This window comes from Eptatretus burgeri, chromosome 4, assembly GCF_056783735.1.
Source record: "Eptatretus burgeri isolate ZD-2024b chromosome 4, Ebu_testis_v1, whole genome shotgun sequence".
Classification (NCBI taxonomy): Eukaryota; Metazoa; Chordata; class Myxini; order Myxiniformes; family Myxinidae; genus Eptatretus; species Eptatretus burgeri.
Window position 1 is genome coordinate 120,426,106 of NC_140964.1, and position 13,078 is coordinate 120,439,183.

At 43.1% G+C, this 13,078-nt stretch overlaps 1 protein-coding gene across 1 annotated transcript in view; it reads right to left on the minus strand.

The window, feature by feature from the left end:
* The window catches only part of LOC147028994 (autism susceptibility gene 2 protein homolog), a 493,807-nt gene that overhangs the window by 160,383 nt on the left and 320,346 nt on the right, over positions 1-13,078 (minus strand). The window lies entirely within an intron of this gene.

Below are 13,078 nucleotides of genomic sequence, written 5' to 3' on the forward strand. Positions count from 1 at the left end.
AAATTCCAGAACAGCCTGAACTGGCATCACTTTTCTGAAACGATGCTATACTATTACTTGGTGGTGTTTCCGAGAAATACTTCCAACGTCACGGGTAAGGTCCCAAGTATTGTAGCCTATCGTAAAAAGTAACGTAGCCTACCATAGCCTCTCGTAGCTACCTTTGAGGAAGCCCGACCATAAAAACCTATCTCTTCCGTCAAAATTGACCAAATCAAATCGGATTTTTTATATGTTGTACTTATGGACATTACGCACAGCTTCTAGGAAATGAAATTGCGAGAAAAAAACGTTCAAATGGGCGTGGCCCCACCCACAAGGGACATGGGACACCCCTCATGCAAAAAGACACAACTAGACCATGATATTTAGCTTGCATCCAAGTTTCATCAAGATCGCATCAAACGTCACAGAGCTATGCTCTGGAGAGAGTCACAAACAGACAGACAGACAGACACAACGAAAATAGTGGTCACTGCTGGTGCCTGTGAACCAATAAACAGATTGGCATAAGAGAAAGACTGTGAGGGAGAGTGACATGGTTCTGAAGTTGTTATTCGAGAATTCAAAATTATCTGATTTGAGACTCAACCCTTGGGACTCGACTCCATGGTTGCTGTGACACATTTTTTGACTTGGCCTGGTATTCCAAGCGTTTTCCACAAACCTGGCTTTCACGATCTTACTCTTTTCTAAAACAAAACCTGAAAGTGCAGTGAAAGGAAAACGTTGTGATCATTTTGAAGCATAAAGCATCAGTGATGACGCTGCGTGTGTAGCGCAAAGTGGGGTTCAGCAATTGGTTCACTCCGGCTGTCTGACAGACATGAGTTTATAATCGAGGAATTACTTTATCCCAATTGAATTTTTGTTGCAGAGCATGAATCGGAACATGAATTGGAACACAAACCTGCAGTTTCGCAGTACTTTGACCGTCAATTTGGCAAATTGTACGGAATCTCGTCCCGATTGCGCATGCGCACATAGGAGTAATGTAATTGTTTTACTCTGCCTGGCAGTTAAAGAAAAATAAAATCATTCCAAATAAGGAAACATACTGATTTTAGGGACGTCATCAAGGACATAAACAACAGGCATGAATAACTAATATAATGTGTTAAATAAGGTGGTGTAAAAGGTGCTGCATCAATAGCGGTAAAGTTTGTATTTTTTTATATTGTTTTTTTCTACAGCCTTCAAAATTATTATTTTATTTCAATTTAATTATATATTCTTACACTGAAGAACACAAATAGTTTTGCTTGTATTTTCAAACACCACAGTTTAGCATTACTTGGGCAAAATCCAACGCCACCTCGACCAATCAAATTAGCCACGTGCACTGAGAGTGGAGTAACAGCGAGATTCACATGAAAATGGTGGCACCGAGCGATGCAACGACATCGTCACTTCGTCCAAACGATCTGTTTATTTTGTGCATCTTTGTCTCAAAAATCATTCCAAAAGCGTCACTTTTTCCGAGAAGAGTTGGCAGAAGGCTCACCTGTGGGCTGTTCCGTTTGACCCATCGGCTTTATATGGTTGCCATCGCTCCTGTTATTCAAAGTTCATGAGCAAAGCGAATATAGATCGTGTTCGGTAGATCGTAAACGCAAGGCTGTAGTTGAAAAGACCCTTCCCATGTCGTTTTATCAAGACTGGGTGGGGGAAGGTGTTCTATGAACTCTAGTTTTTGAATGTATTTTAGCATTAAAAAAAAATGTCCTGAAAGACAACTCGAAAAGTTGTTTCCAGGAGCTATAGAGGAGCAGTGGAACCTGTTCACGTAGATAGAACTAATGTTTAGAAACCTTTTAATGTAACACATCTGACATATGTGTCAACACCTGGAAACATACTCACCTTGTGATGACCTTGTGCCTATCTGAATATTCATTCATCTTTTAATATTTCATGTTTTTATCTGTTTTTCTCTTGTCTAACCAATTAAGTCATTTATTCATCAATTAATATAAGCTTGCATACATGCAAGGCTTGTGGATGGCATATCTATATCTATATCTCTCTCTCTCTCTCTCTCTCTCTCTCTCTCTCTCTCTCTCTCTCTCTCTCTCTCTCTCTCTCTCTCTCTCTCTCTCTCTCTCTCTCTCTCTCTCTCTCTCTCTCTCTCTCTCTCAAAAGCATTATGCCAATGCATACGTTTCCTCTCCAACGCCATTTCCCCACCCAAAAGCAAAAGCATAACCTCCCATAGGAGGCTCATTAGTGGATGCTGGCAGGCTGTTGGGACCACTCAATCCCTCGTCGGAGGAAAGGTCACGCAGATTAATCGCAGACAATTTCTCCTGTGCCGAAGTGCCCAATTCCCACGATGAGCCGCAGAGATTACCGGCGTACACTCAGATTGCCGTCCCGTTAAAGGCTCAGTCTCTAAATCAGGCCAAATTTGTGGATTATCTATCCCCCCCCCCTTCCCTACCCCACTCATCCATCACCACCACTAACTTCAAACAATACATAAACCCTTATTCATGGTAGTTCGAGATACTCGTCTTGTTCTCTTTCTGGCAAATTTTCCAACCATCACATTGTCCTTCGTTTGTTGTCCAGCTTCCCTTATTTTGTTGCCACGAAGTTGCTTGTCCACAACCACCAATCATCCTCTCCCCATTATTTCATTCAATCAACACCGAGAGCTTATTTTTTGACGTCTACCTTAATCTTCTCCACCTTCTATATTGTCTCCTTGTGCCTCTCTGTCCTGTTCCATCTCCAGGATTCAAACCTCAGAAAAGGTTAAAATTAACACCAAGTCACGTCTGGGTTTTCTGAATGCTCGGCAGTGACAGTCATCAGAAGAGAATCAATGCTAATAAATCACAGTCCAAGGGTGGGAACAGTATCCGCTGTGACATGAGTGGGTCATTAGGCACAGGCTGCGGCAGCTGTGCCCATCCCGTGGACTATTTGCAGCAGGGGTCTTGGATAGAATTGCTCGGCCAAGGTCCTGGTGGATTTTGCTTTGCCTGTACATCAACACATGCACAGTATGCATGTGGAATGGGAGAAAGTGCTTCGCAGACTTAATAGTGAGGTTACCGCAAAGGCATTATAACGCAGATTGGAAGAGAAGCGGACATAAAGAAGAAAACCATCCTTCCACCTAATTCCACTTTTTTATGCGTGACGTCAGAAAACAGACAACTCAAATGTTATCACATTGAAACCCTCTTTGCACAATGTTTGCACACAACAAGCAGGACACTTTCTGCCCCGACATCGAGAAAATTGCTTATCATAATTTCTGTTGTAAAATAGCAACAATGAAAAAGGAAGCTCTTATAGTAAACTACAATACTGTGGGTTACTTAGGTCATTGCTGGTTCTTTGAGATTTTTGAGCTGACCTAAAGAGATTGGTGAACCCATTTACAAGCCTTCCGGGTCAATCATGATGACTGGAGGAAACGGCAAAATTCCTGACAGATGAAGGTAAATGCAGCAAAGGGGCATAGGGCATCATGAGACTCAAGAGGCAATTGTTGCCTGATGGACTTTGTGGAGCAGATGTCATCCTGGTTTAGGAAAGACAACCAATTACACTTCTGCCGTTCCCATCACGAAAGCTTTGGCCGAATAATACAGATGAATGAAGTCGCGTTCGTGCCTTAGAATGTACCGTAAAATGTTGGTGAGATTAGAGAGTACTATGACGGGAATGGGATATCTGGCAAGTGGGTGGGGTGTCACGCAGGGTGGATACTTTGGGTAAACCTTCATTTGGTCTGTTTGAACCAGGTGTCATAGAGCTGGCTGTGCAAGCTGCCAAAATATTCCCAAGCAACAAATCCGACATGAGTTAGGCAAGAAGCCAACAGCACCAGGGTCAGCTGGCTTGGCTTCCCTAAAACCCTCCCCCCATCCCCCAGACCCATTCCCTTACCGAACACATCAACGTTGACAGCTCCCAAAGCTGCAGCTGTGGGCTGATTGAGGCAAACAACACAAGCTGCTCTACCCATCTTGCTTGGGAGTTACTGGCACACGCATACCTCCCTTTATCTCCCAGGAGGGAGATGGTCTGTGTGAACTGACACGGCCATGTCTCATTAACGACACGCCACACACACACGACTGCCTTGCCTCAGCACTAGGCCTGGAATATATCCTACTGCTTCCCCACTGGGGTGGTGCAACTCTGACTGGTGAGAGTACACTATCCCTGACATGCTTGCCTTGATTAGATGGAATTTGCTTTTTCAAGCATCCAAACCAACAGTAGAGAATTATGCCAAACCCAGATAGTTTAAGGTATTAATTTGAACTCCTTGAAATATGAGTAAACTCGTGACAAGTTCATCACAATAGAGTTAAAAGTCTATAAAGGTAGAACTGTGTAAAAGTAAACTCAAGACTCAATATTGCAACGGATTAAATAACTAGTTCTCTTGGCTGTGGTTAATGCTTTACCAAAGTCAATAGGGTTATAACAGCAAAATAAATTAAACTAGAAGGGCACTCTTCGACGTCGCCAGATATGCCTCTGCACAGATAAAAAAGATGGCTGCTTAACCACGTTATCGATGATGTCATCAACCTCCCCCCCCCCCCTTACCATTTAGCCCAAGATAACCCTCAAAAAATTTCATACTGATCGTATAAAGCATTCGAAGTGTGCACTTATGACGTCATGACGAAGCCACCTATGACATCCAAAAAATCACACTTGTTTCCTGGAGGAATACGTGACATGTGCCAAGTTTCAATTTTTTCCATGGAGCGGTTTCGGAGATACAGAGGTCCAAATTTTTCTTTTTTATACAACATAGTGGCCACACCATGTGACCCATGACGTCATAATTATCATTAAAACATTCTACATGAGCTGTCCAACCTATGGTGAAAATTTTGTGTCAATCGGATTAGTGGTTGCAGAGAATACAGAAAAAAATACCATGGATGGACATACGTATGTACGTACGGTTGTACGTACATACGAATGGACGGACAACCCGAAAAATAATGCCACCAGCAACTTCGTCAGCCGAGGCATAAAAAAATGGTCAAAAATAATCTACGAGCGGTGTTTTGTAAGGGTATCGAAGTCAGGAATGAGTTCAAGTCATTTACACGGTACAAAAATAGTTGGGGTTAGGTGGAAATAGCTCTTTCATGAACCCCGCCAAACCAGCATCCAGTTGTAAGGATTCTTCGTAGAGCAGCAAGACCAAGTTTTAAATAAAAGCTTTCTCAACACATTAGTCATGCATCTGTGAGCTCAGGTTTGAAACTCCTGTCCTCGTCTTGCTTTCCTCATTGTGTCCCAGTACATCACGAATATCACAAAAAAACACATACACACACACACACACACACACACACACACACACACACACACACACACACACACACACACACACACACACACACACACACACACACACACACACACACACACACACACACACACACACACACACCTGCATGTTGTGTTGCCTATTCAGCATTACACAGTGAAAAAAAAATGCATTGCAAAAGTTTACCTTTCTTAGAACCAGTTTAAATTGGTCCAAAACCGGGGTTTATGGATTTGGTCTGGATTTTCGTGTGTGTGTCTGTGTGTCTGTGTGTCTGTGTGTCTGTGTGTCTGTGTGTCTGTGTGTCTGTGTGTCTGTGTGTCTGTGTGTCTGTGTGTCTGTGTGTCTGTGTCTGTGTGTCTGTGTGTCTGTGTGTCTGTGTCTGTGTGTCTGTGTGTCTGTGTGTCTGTGTGTCTGTGTGTCTGTGTGTCTGTGTGTCTGTGTGTCTGTGTGTCTGTGTGTCTGTGTGTCTGTGTGTCTGTGTCTGTGCGTGTGTCTGTGCGTGTGACTGTGCGTGTGTCTGTGCGTGTGTCTGTGTGTGTGTTTGTGCGTGTGTCTGTGCGTGTGTGCCTGTGCGTGTGTCTGTGTGTGTGTGTCTGTGTGTCTGTGTGTCTGTGTGTCTGTGTGTCTGTGTGTCTGTGTGTCTGTGTGTCTGTGTGTCTGTGTGTCTGTGTGTCTGTGTGTCTGTGTGTCTGTGTGTCTGTGTCTGTGTGTGTGTGTGTGTGTGTGTGTCTGTGTGTGTCTGTGCGTGTGTCTGAGCGTGTGTCTGTGCGTGTGTCTGTGTGTGTGTGTTTGTGTGTGTGTCTGTGTGTGTGTCTGTGCGTGTCTGTGTGTGTCTGTGTGTGTCTGTGTGTGTGTCTGTGTGTGTGTCTGTGTGTGTGTCTGTGTGTCTGTGTGTCTGTGTGTCTGTGTGTCTGTGTGTGTGTGTGTGTGTGTGTGTGTGTGTGTGTCTGTGTGTGTGTGTGTGTGTGTGTGTGTGTGTGTGTGTGTGTGTGTGTGTGTGTGTGTGTGTGTGTGCGTGCCTGCGTCCACAACCATATCCTGGACATGTATGGATTGATTTTATTCGTACTTGGCAAAAAGACATCACATGATGGTATACATATGCACATCATTGTGTTTCGTGATGCTATCCAGGATGGCCGACTGATGGCAATTTTAGTTGTGAAAAAAACCCGATGTTGAACACGAACTCAACCATTTCTCCGACATGCATTTACCGATCTTCTTCAATATTTGCGAACATATAGAATATGATGTCTTCCATAAGAACGTCATTTATTTTTAAGATCCAAGATGGCCGACTGGTGGCCATTTTGTTACTTAAACGTGTCACCAATTTTGTTCAAACTTGGCAAATGTCACATGCCACAAATGGTCCTGGATGTCACATGAGCACTTGTCAGTTGCACATACACATAAATCTTGTAAATATGGGCTAGCCCATTAACTATGTACAGCAAAATTGTGAAAACCACAGGGGCTACAACATTTTACGTCTTTTTCTCCTTGTTTTATGAACCATAAACAAACAAAAAGAAACAATGTGCATGAAAATTTTGTCCAAAAGAGTTTTTCTGCGATGAGTGTGGAATGGCTCATCAACATCGGTTCAATTATTATCAGAATTGACGCATCATCTCAACTTCTTAATGTTCATAATAAATTGGACAAAGAAGGAGGCCATTTGGCCCATTGTGTTTGTGCTTCATCGACATCCAATCAATTTAATCTCTGAATCAATTAATCTTCCACGATACCAACCCAATATACCATTTACCCCATTTATTTGGGTGTAGTAGGGGATGGAGGGAGGGGCAGAAGAAGGAGTAAGGAAGAGAGCAGTAGCACAGGTACAGGAACATCACCAAGAGGGTTGTAAAGGTGAGGAATGAATTGCGAGGTGGTATGAGCAAAGACCCGCTCACAACCATCAGAATCACGACAGGTGTATACAATCACTCATCCATATCTAATCGACCTCATAGCCCTGTCAACGTGCATGTACCCTTCTATCCACAATGTTTTTCGGTAAATATCTCATTCTAGTTTTAATCCATCTCCTGTTTCTGCTGTAACTACCTTTCCAGGGACACCAGTCCATGCATTAACTACTCTCGAATGAATAACTCCTGCCTTGGTCATCATAAACTCCCTCTTTACTCAAACAGTGGCCACCGGTCCTGTCAATTGTCTATTCTACTTAAAAAATCTTCTGTGCTTATTTTATCTCTCCCCTTAAGTAGTAATTTAAATATCTCGATGAGATCCCCTTGTAATCACCTTTCTATGGTAGGAAGTCCAGTCTCCTTTAGCCGCTCCTCATAGCTGAGTTGAACTAGCTCCAGAATCGATCTATTTGTTCTTTGCTGAACCCTCTCTTTGGCAGCTATGTCCTTCCTCTGATGGGGTCACCAAAACTGTACGCAATATTTTTAGTGCATTCTGATTGAATTCCTATGCAGTATTACCACTACCGCTTTTTATTTGTAATTTAACCCAGTACAAATACAACCTAAAACCCTGTTTGTTTAAAACTATAACTCCTAAGAACTGTGCTGTCTGCCTACCACCCCCCGCCCCCTTCCCCACTTCGATATCCACTACCATTCCAAAATCATTATCCCCACCAACCAACGAAGTTGGCGGGGGATATAGAAATGGGTTCCGTCCGTCCGTCCGTCACATTTTGTTTCCGGAGCTTAACTACAAATCCCTTCAAGATATATTTACGAAATTTAGTACACATATCAAGCAAGTGGTGAACTGGTGCCTTTTGATATTTTCTAATTGATAGGTCACATGGTTTGGCAGCCATGTTGGATTCAAGAAAAATATTAAATAATGTTTTCTCTGGAATCACATAACCTAACAAAGTGAAAATTTGCAACTATCATCTTCCATAATGTCTGCATACAGAGCAAAAATTATGACATCACAAGTCACATGGTTTGGCGGCCATCTTGGATAGAAAAACATACCTCATCCGATTAACACGAAACTTCACAAACGTATTCCACTGGAGGATTGGAGGCAGAATCTAAATTTATGATGTCATAGGTCATATGGTTCTTCAGCCATCTTGGATTGAAAATTAATAAATTTTAAAAATCTTCTTCTCCAGAACAGCTGGTTATATTTCACATGCTCCAAGACAGCTCCTTGCATCATAGTCCCTATTTTCATTATCCTTAGCCATTACCATCATTTTACATTTCTTTATGTTAAACTGTTTCTGCCCATCTTTTAAAGTAGCTCGACTTTCCTGAACCCGATCAACACCCTCTCTGATATCTCCCTTCCCTCCAGGCTTTGCGTCATCTGCGAATTTGGAAGGCTGACTCTTAACACTACAATCAACATCGTTGATGCAAAACAATGAATAGTAATGGTCCGAGTACCAAAGTACCCCACTACTTACATCCTCCCACTTCGACATCCTCCCACTCACAATCACTCTTTGCTTCCTATCACTAATCTAGTTTTCAATCTGTTAGATACTTTACCAGTCACTTTGCATGCACTAATCTTAGCTATCAGCCTCCTATGTGGTACCTTATCAAATGTCTTCTGAAGTTCACATGCATTCCCTACACTGTCCTACCCTTGTCCACCAAATGAGAAACTGTTTCACAGAACTTCAATAAATTTGTTAAACATGATCTTCCAACAGTAAACACATGCTGACTGCCTTTAATGAGTTTAAATGTATTGAAATGGTTCCATATCTGATTACTAATGAATGTTTATAGCATCCTTCCAACAACCGAAGTTAAACTAACAGGTCGATGGTTCTTTAATTATTTCTCCCGAGATCCTTCTTAAATAATGGTGTTACATTTGCTACTCTGCAATCCTCTGGTCAGGCCTGACTCCAATAAGCTGTTAAAAATGTCGGGAAACCCCATGCGTATCATCTCTACCACCTCACTAATCTTGCATGCATAATATTTGGCCTTGGAGCTTTATTACCTCTGACACCGAAGGTGAATGAGGGGTAGGTATTCACCCCTGTTGGTTTGTCTGAATGACCGTGAACAGGATGTCAAAACATAATGGATGCATTTGGACGAAATTTGGTGAGCAGGTTGGGCGAGTGACAAGAACGAATTGATTAGATTTTGGTATAGATCTGGATCCAGATCCAGATACTAGAATTTTTTTAAAGTGATTCTTCACCATTGAAAGGTAGGGCCAAAAACGATATATAGCACGATATCTCAAAAAAGTTGTGGACAGATTCTAATGAAACTTGGTGGACAGGTTGGGTATGTGACAAGAACAAGCTGATGAGATTTTGCTTCAGGTCCAGATGCAGGTGCAGCCTATCAGTGGGATTCAAAACGTAAACGGTCAGCCTGGCTCCACTGAGTGCCATTCTAGTCTAGTCTTAGCTTTACTACCTGCTTCTTAACTATCTCCACTCATACCTGGAGCACCTCCAAAAGCCCTTCCTCACCTGTAGATAGATTTTTTTCAACTATCGTTAATTCCCCTGACTGTTCTTATGTAAATGTTGAAACAAAATAACTATTTAATAAGCCTGCCCTCTCACCTTTGGTCACTATAACCAATCTCCCTTTGCTGTGCCATGTCATTTGCTTACCCCAGTATCCCCCCCCTCTCCCTCTCGATTCCTTCCTTTATGCTACTCCTCCTCTCCCATCACCCTAGTGAAATCAAGTCAATAAACTGAAAGATTACATTTATGTGGTGTTGATATATTGCAGGCATAATGGGCTTAATGGCCTCCTCCTGTATCAAAGGTCCTTTCTAAGTCCTTGTCCTATCCCTTTCATGGGCCCACAATATAGAGTCTCCTCGGCTATTATGCACAATCCTGAACAGGTCACCACTCTGACACAGGATACAAGCAAGCTGACACTCATTTTGCCGACCTTGGAAGGATGACAGGCAGAGTCAACCCCACCTGGTATTAATTCAACAGTAAAGGATGATTTGACCACACTAACCATTAAAAGCCAACACCAGGCATACACTATCGTTGGCCTGCTCTTCCCCTCTTATGCATTTTGAGAATACTTCCACATTATGTTTAATATTCTTGTCAATATCGTTCTCATATTCCATTTTGGCTCGTCTCGTTATATTTTCTTAACGAGCCTTTGTTTACTCCTCTATTGATCAGAGTCCAACTCCTGTCCTTTTGTTGCATGCCTTTTGAATGCCCTTTGCTTATCCTTAACAGCACTCCTTATCTCGATGCTCAACCACCTTGTTCTCTTTCTTCCTCGAGCTTTACACCTCACTGAAATGTAGTTACTCTGTAAACTGCAAATTTTCTCCTGGATGTTTGACTCTTTCTCTGATGCTGATAGCCCTCCTGTGAACTTGTCCCAAACTTTCACACCTGACTCTCTTCTCATACCCTCAAGGTTTGCCTTTTTTGAAATCTAACAGTCTTGTGATACTATCCCAAACTTTAACTCTTAAAAAGATACTAGCACACTACGTTATGGTCACTCGCCTCGACATGCTCTCTTACCTCTCCCTTCTCCACAATACTCCTATCACTAGTTAAACAGACGTCTAACACTGCACCCCCCCTATTTGTAGTCATACAATTTATTTTATAAAAAAACAGATTTTGCAACAATTCTTATTTACATTAAAACTTCAGAATACTAAGTGTTTAAAAAAAACATAATCTTATTAATATTTTCAAGTGCCTGTGTGTTTGTGCGTTTGTGTGTGTGTGCGCTTGTACATTATTCTGACACGGCCGAACCGCAGAACCTAGAGGCCTCAAATTTTGGGGGTAGATATTTCAGAATCTGGGAAAGGTTTTAAGCTTCCACACATTGATCCTGTCATCCGTTTTGAGGCCACCAAAGGCCGCTATAAAGTGTATCGTGCTGCCACCGGCCCGCAGGCAAAAGGTAACCACCATGAGGCCAACAACTCCATAGCTTTTCAATGTCCAACACGCCCTGAAACCAGCATAAGGAAAAACTCACCCCTGCATCACCCCTACCAGTATGGAATACAACTTAATTAACCATGCTAGGTTTGGCTCGATGTCGGGAGCTCTACCATTTTGTACACTGCATTTTATTGCACATCAAAAGTTAGCATGAGGATATTAACAGTCAATGACAAAGGGAAAGAAGGGACCATGGGTGAGTACAGACTAAGCAGGACAGGCAGATTATCCCCAAGGTACAGATAATTAAGAGCTAGCTGAGTTTTAATCTGATAGCACATAATAATTATCATGAGATAGGCACAGTTTCCAGAAGCTTACACTGTAATCCAAATGATTATTACTGTTGCCTTAAGTTTGACTTAAACTTACAACCTCTAGGATGCGAGGCAAGTGTCCTTATCACTTGGCCACTGTACACATGCATTTTACATTCTACACAGTTGTACAAGGTGTTCCAAAAAGACCCGGACAATTTTGGTTGTCAATATGTTGAGAACAACAAATGATACAACAATACCCTTTGGTTTATATGATACAGAAACTCATATAGATTTGTGCACACCATCGATACACTTCAATGTGAGCTCCGTTTGTTACGTGTAGGACATCAAGGTGGTACACGAGTTCTTGCAATGTTCGGCTCAGCACGTTTGCATTCACCAGGGCGCATGCACCTGTGTTCTGAGAACAAAGATCCTGCAGGTTTGCCACCTGGGTGTTGTCGACAACATCTTTTACGAACCCCCACAGAAAAAAAAAACTCAAGCGGGGTTATGTCTGGTGATCATGGGGGCCAGGCGGTTGGTCCAGCTTGGCCAATCAGGCGACCTGGGAATGTTTCATTCAGGATGGCTTGAACTACTAAGGCTCAATGAGGAGCGCCGTCCTGTTAAAAACATGACATTGGGTTGCTGGTCTTCAATATGTGGGAAGGTGAATCCCTCCAACATGTACATGCAAATTGTTGAGCTCACTCTATCCTCCGGAAAGAAATACGGACCCAACAAGAGGTCATGGGGAAGGCTACACCGCATATTGACATTTGGACTGTCGCGGATGTGTTCAATGACAACATGGGGGGTTTTCAGAGCCACAGATCCTCACATTATGCTGGTTGAGCTTCCCCGTTACATGAAAGCAAGCTTTGTCTGTAATCATGACCTTTTTCAGGTAAACTTCATCATCTTTTTGCGACCAGAGTTGCAGGGCCAGGCTGAATGGCAGAGCTGAGCTGTTCAGAGAGCTGAGGCGTAAAACTGTACGTGCACTAAGGGTGGACAAGGACGCCTATGTGCGAGGAATCTTTGAGGGGGTAGAGCATCACCTGTGGAGAGGTGATTCCCGTCCCGCTTACAGGGGAATTCGCGCATTGCGTTCAACCAAGCCCATCCCTCGGAGCACTGCAGTTAGAGCAGAGAGTGGTCGGCTCTTGACAGAGGAGTCTGAAGTGAAGGCCCGCTGGGCCGGTTACTTTGAGTGGTTGTACCAGGCTGATCACCAGCTGTTGAGTTGGACGTCAAGGGTGTTACAATCCCTGTTGCTGACCTTCCAATCAACTGTGGTCCACCTTCGCTTGTGGAAACACGGGCTGCGGTGAACCGGTTGAAACGGGGTAAAGCTCCAGGGATCTGTGGCATCCATGCTGAACTTCTCAAGGCTGGGGGAAATGCTGCACTCGTGTCGTTGCATGCAGTTTTGTGCTCTACCTGGAACACAGGCATCATCCCAACTGATTGGAAGAGGGGCCTTGTTGTCCCTCTCTGGAAAGGGAAGGGTGATCGCCAAGAATGCAACAACTACCGAGGGGTGACGCT